This window comes from Pectinophora gossypiella, chromosome 29 (assembly GCF_024362695.1).
Source record: "Pectinophora gossypiella chromosome 29, ilPecGoss1.1, whole genome shotgun sequence".
Lineage (NCBI taxonomy): Eukaryota > Metazoa > Arthropoda > Insecta > Lepidoptera > Gelechiidae > Pectinophora > Pectinophora gossypiella.
The window spans coordinates 4921819-4928150 of record NC_065432.1 but is presented as its reverse complement, the minus strand read 5'-3'; the positions used below and the strand labels follow the sequence as shown (position 1 = coordinate 4928150).

Below are 6332 nucleotides of genomic sequence, written 5' to 3'. Positions count from 1 at the left end.
TGTGGTTTTAGAATGATAGCGAATGTGATTTGAGAATGAAATGCTATTATACGGTGTAATATCATAACATTTACCAGACTGCAGTCTGCATATTGGCCCCGATTCCTGCAGACACCTCCTAATTTTACTTCAAGTTATACCTGTCATTTTCTTATCCACCGAAAAGGAAAGGGACGGATGATTGTCAGCTCTTAATTTTAGGAAGAATGAGTAAATGAATGGATAACCCGGGCGAATCAAAAAGGTATATCGCTGGTATGCAAACCGTTTGACGTGTGCTGTCAACACAATTCTGTCGGGTTATTGGCCAGTGTAAAATTTTTAGACGGTTGTTGTAGATTTGTGCTTCAAATTGACGTGTGTTCCATAAATTTTATGCTTGTCGATTACCCGTCCCTTTCCTTTTCGGCGGATAAGAAAATGACAGATACAACTTAAAATAAAATTAGATGGTGTTTACAGGAATTAGCACCACTGTCTTAGTAAAAACCATTTTGAAAAATCAAGAATAGAATAGAAATAATAGAAAAGGACGCCAAACACAAAAACAAGACAATAACATCACTTAAAAATTTCACAAAACAATTAACGACCGCCGTGGTCCAGTGGTGGAGCGTTGGGCTCACAATCCGGAGATTCCGTGTTCGATTCCCGGTGGGGACATGTCACAAAAATTACTTTGTGGCTCATGTAACGACTACTTACTTACATCAGTAAGTATATATAGTGACCGGGACCAACGGCTTAACGTGCCTTCCGAAGCACGGATCATCTTACTTTCAGACAATCAGGTGATCAGCCTGTAATGTCCTAACCAAACTAGGGATCACAAAGTGATTTTTGTGATATGACCCCACCGGGATTCGAACCCGGGGCCTCCGGATCGTGAGCCCGATGCTCAACCACTGGACCACGGACGTTACTTGTTATAACTTACTATAAGTGTGACTTATTATAAGTGGTCTCAAATGATATTAACTGCCGCCGGAATTGTGAGTCTTCCCACACAAACTGTGTGTGTGTGCGTGTGTGTGTGATGTGTGTGTGTGCGTGTGTGTGTGATGTGTGTGTGAAGGTCTTCTCAAACGAGCTACATCAGGTGTCACACTACATTATCCAAGTGAAAGTAAAAACAGGTTTCATTGATCGGCGCGGGCGCCGGTCTATAGTTACAGGTGTGTATGTTTGTCTGTCTTCACGAGACAGTTGATTTAGAGTCGTAAGACCTTATGACTATAAATATCTCCTCAAATGTTGCCTGGGAAAGATTGCTACTTAGCAATAAGGCCGCCATTTGTGTATTCTATTTCTCTTTTGTTACAATACAATACAAATACAGTATATTGCATCAAAATAAAAATAAATAATTACAACCTCTCAACTGACTCTTAACTAAGTACATGGAAAATGGCGGCCTTATCGCTTAAAGCGATTTCTCCCAGACAACCATAAGGCGAGGAAAAATGTAAAAATTGCAAGATTGCGGGTACAAACCATATCATGTTATGTTAAGACGGAATGCTCTTTCAGAAATCAGAAATCATATATTCCCTTAGGATAGGTAGGTACAGAGTCACAATATGGTATTCACAGAATCTCTAGACCTGCTAACTATTATTCGCATGCAAATAAAAGTTCAAAAATTCATTTATAGGTACTTATGAAATAGGCCCTTGATCGATTTGATTTTGTTTATATAACATCCGAAAGTTCCCCACACTAAACGCAGTGTCTTAATGTCACCAGGTAACATTCCTTGAGTGAAAGTACGCAGGTTGTATTGATATTATGGTGTGTGAACCACCTGCTCAGTCCCCTAGGGCATAGCGCTGTGTAAAACTTGTTTAACAGGTTTAAGTGTTACACTTTTGGTTTAAATTTAGCTAGGTACGGTCACTTTGGTACCATGTCACATTAACTTTTTTGACAAATTGAACTGTAAGTTTCACTAAATGTCAAATATGTTAGTGCGACAGAGTCCTAGAGTGGGTACATTATATTGCTCATGACTGTAATGGTCCTAATTCCTGTAAACACCATCTAATTTTATTTTAAGTTATACTTGTCATTTTCTTATCCGCCGAAAAGGAAAGGGACGGGTAATCGGCAAGCATAAAATTTATGGAACACACGTCAATTTTAAGCAGAAATCTAAAACAACCGTCTACAAATTTTACATCAGCCAATAACCCGACGGAATTGAGTAGACAGCACGTCAAACTGCCTACTTTATTCGCCCGGGTTATTCATTCGTTTTAAGATTAACTTGTTGACAATCGTCCGTCCCTTTCGTTTTCGGCGGATAAGAAAATGACGGGTATAACTTAAAATAATTGGGGGCATTGTTTACGTAACGGAAAAGCTCATATTGATCAACAATTTCCATAGAAACTCGTGTTTTATTAATAAGACAAACTTGTTTTGCTTTCTTCGCCATTTTAGGTGAGTTTTATTTTAATTTTAGACTTTAAATTTTGATCATAGAGTAGAAACGTAGAGAGAACTGCCTTCGTGGTCCACTGGTTGAGCGTTGGGCTCACGATGCAGGTCCTGGGTTCGAATCCCGGTGGGGACATATCACAAAAATCACTTTGTGATCCCTAGTTTGGTTAGGACATTACAGGCTGATCACCTGATTGTCCATAAGTAAGATGATCCGTGCTTCGGAAGGCACGTTGCCGTTGGTCCCGGTTACTACTTACTTACTGAGGTGAGCGAGTAATCGTTACATTGTCATGAGCCTTTGGCGGCTCAATAATAAACCCTGACACCAGGGTTGATGAGGTTGGTCATCCACCTCACAACCCACACAATAGAGAGTAGAGAATGCAATCCCGAGTCGAGACCGCAAATTCGAGATCCCGCGGAATTGGAAATATCAATCCCACGAGATCCTGAAATTTCCGGGATCTCGTCTAGTTCATAAAAATATGTAAAGTTAGGATGTCTGAAAACGATGAAACCTGCTTGTTTGTGATAGTGAGGTTAATTAAAACAAAATATTTTTTGAAAGAAAACAAAAACCTTTACTCTTCAATATTACTTACTAACTAAATAATTAAGTTTTCTTTGGAAATCAGCATAATCAAAACAAAAAGTATAACTCAAGGAGATTCGCCCAATCCCGTCAATCTCGAATGGGATCCCGTCGTATTATGCATCGGGATTGATCCCGAAAAAATAGACGCGGGATCCCGATCTCGGGATTCGATCGGGATTGCATTCCCTCATAGAGAGCCTGTAGGTACAAAGTACAAACGCAATCAACAGATCAACGCACTGTCGCTTCTGCAAAACAAGCCAACTCTCTGACTGGTTTTACTTTCTACAAGAAAGCTGAACCTTTACCTTTAACACGACTCTCGCCGACCTTCACGATGACGTAACAACAGGGTAGGCAGGTTAGTAATTACTGAGATTTTTGTGTCGTAATGGTTTGTGATTGATGGTATGGGCATGGAAAGATTCTTCTTCTCATCGTGTGGGTTGTGAGGTGGAATACCGGCCTGATCAACCCTGGTGTCAGGGTTATTAAGCCGCCAAAGGCCCCTGACATGGCTCATGTAACGATTACTGACTTACATCAGTAAGTAGTAATCGGGACCAACGGCTTAACGTGCCCGTGGATCATCTTACTTTCGGACAATCAGGTGATCAGCATGTAATGTCCTAACCAAACTGGGGATCACACGATAAGTAGAGAGAAGATTCTATCATGCCCGTTACTATTCGTTACGATGTCACTAACACTCTGTATTCTTTTGACTTCATACAACCACAAAGTGACATGTTACAGTAGATTTTTTTTGTAGGTCACACATTTGTCATTCAAATACAACAAAATCAATTTTCACACCGCGGCAGTGTGTTGAAAGTGGGTCTTTTCACATAACTAACAAACCGCGGTTTCTTTTCGTCCCATTCAAGTTTAAAACAGTTGAAATCTTCCGGTGTTGCGTCACACCACTTAGCATGGAGGTGTTAAAACCGCAGATATTTTCTGTTGTAGGCTTAAAACCTTTAACTTTTTCATTTTTTTTTATATATAGATAATATACTTGGTACCTAAAATTTTGTGCGCCGCAAGCTTATAATGTGAACACTGTCATCTGTATTCTTCTTCTTCTTCTTCTATCGTGTGGGTTGTGAGGTGGAGTACCAACCTCGTCAACCCTGGTGTCAGGGTTACTATTGAGCCGCCAAAGGCCCCTGACATGGCTCATGTAACGACTACTTTCTTACATCAGTAAGTAGTAACCGGGACCAACGGCTTAACGTGCCTTCCGAAGCACGGATCATCTTACTTTCGGACAAGCAGGTGATCAGCCTGTAATGTCCTAACCAAACTAGGGACCACAAAGTATTTTTTTTTGTGATATGTCCCCACCGGGAATCGAACCCAGAACCTCCGGATCGTGAGCCCAACGCTCAACCACTGGACCACGGAGGTCGGTCGGAGGTCTGTATTTATATTACTCATGTTTAAGCAAATAATAAAAATTAATAATGTCACACCACATTTAGATTAAACTGTCTTAAGGGGCCTCTACGTGTTGGCTTCGGCCCCACGCACGCCTTTCAAAAGTCCGGGACTCCGTAGGCCCGAGATAAGGACATACAAATAATAATGAAAAGGTTTATTTCTCCACTTATAACACAAAACAAAACAAAAAATTTTCGTAGTAGTAAATTATCTTTATCTTTTTTTTTTATAGAATAAGGAATCAGTGAATCAAAGAAAGTAATGCTTATGTTTGAACATACCGGTAAGCATTGCTGACATCAGACTCTGGAACACGAGTCCCGTAATTAAAGCACATAATAACGGGTTCTTACCGCGTTTAAATGGGGATATGGGAGTCTCATATCCCCATTTAAACGCGGTAAGAACCCGTTATTATGTGCTTTAATTATGATAATAACCGCGTAAACTTAAAACGAGTCCCGTAATTATTAATCATAATGTGGAAAATACCTCAATAGGGGGTTAAAATGGCCACATCGAAGCAATTGGGTCGTGTACTAGGTTCAAGATAAATTATGAAATTCTGATTACTAAATAAAGACACATCTAAAAGTAACGAAAAAAGTTTTCTTTTTTCAATTTAACTCATTTATGAATTTTAAATAAGAAAAACGTAATAATAAGTCCGACATTTTATCACGTTTTTCTATGACGTCACAGTGTGCTTTTTCAAACAAATTCCATAGTAATTTCGTGTTTTGACGTTTAGTAAAAAGTAACTGATTTGACTAGTTGGAAACTAGCCTATTGTTTGCATTGCGCACTTACTTTTGTATGCGCAAATGTCAATTTGCAACATTGCTTCCTTAGATGAATTGCTTCGATGTAGCCATTTTAATCTCTCTAGGGGTGATTTCGTGTGTGACCTAACCTGTATTGGGCTGGTTTTCCCTTCGCGGGTTGGAAGGTCAGATAGGCAGTCGCTTGTGCAAAAAACCGGACCTGTTAAATCTTTAGGTTAGGTAAGGACACCGCAAAAAACGGGATAATGCTAGGGGGATGATGATGAATTGAAACTTGATGATGATGATGATGTGATCCAGCCGATTTCGGCTACGGCGACTGCTTCAACTCCGACGTTCATGTGCTCTCATGTGGCTTATATAGCCAATCTTATTCGGAAAGATAAAGGCGTGGTGTTATGTTAAACATCCAATAGATAGATAGATAGAATCTTTATTTAGGTTTAAGACGTTACATAAATTTCTTAATATTAAAATTTGAACATATATGAAATGTAAGACTTAAAACTAAAAAGGGTACTAGCTCGGCTAATGTCGTATCGACCCACATGAGGGACAATACGACGCCGATTTTCAGCCAGACCCCTAAAAAATAATACAAAAAACTTAAACTAATAACAAATCAATTATCAGCAACAGACTCTGTGCTATTAAAATAAAAACATTATGCGTACTGGTCATATACCTTACTTAAGTAATTTTGAGTTGTTTGTTTGCAGATAGATGTGTGTCTAAGAGCGCTGAGTGCGTATGTTATGTATGTGTGTATGTGTGAGTATGTGTGTTACCAACTAGCCCTACGATAACATCTTGGGATCGGGTGTATAGAGCCCACTAGGTGATCAGCGTGTGATATTGTAAATGTATAAATGCAGACCCGTATAAACTACAGGACCACATTCACACACCAAAAGAAGTAAAGACAAGATTAGGGTTAGGTAGGAAAACACATAAACACTGCTACTTATATTAAACATTGTTACATCACGCATAGTATTAGCTACGCACGGAACAAGCCTCTCAGAGTTTCTCCTGACCAAACAACAATTAGGCACAATGAAGTA

The 6332-nt window shown here is 39.5% G+C and overlaps 1 protein-coding gene across 2 annotated transcripts in view; it reads left to right on the top strand.

Annotated features, from left to right (window-relative positions):
* Positions 1 to 6332, top strand: part of LOC126379460 (regulator of G-protein signaling 7) — a 187503-nt gene that overhangs the window by 53225 nt on the left and 127946 nt on the right. The window lies entirely within an intron of this gene.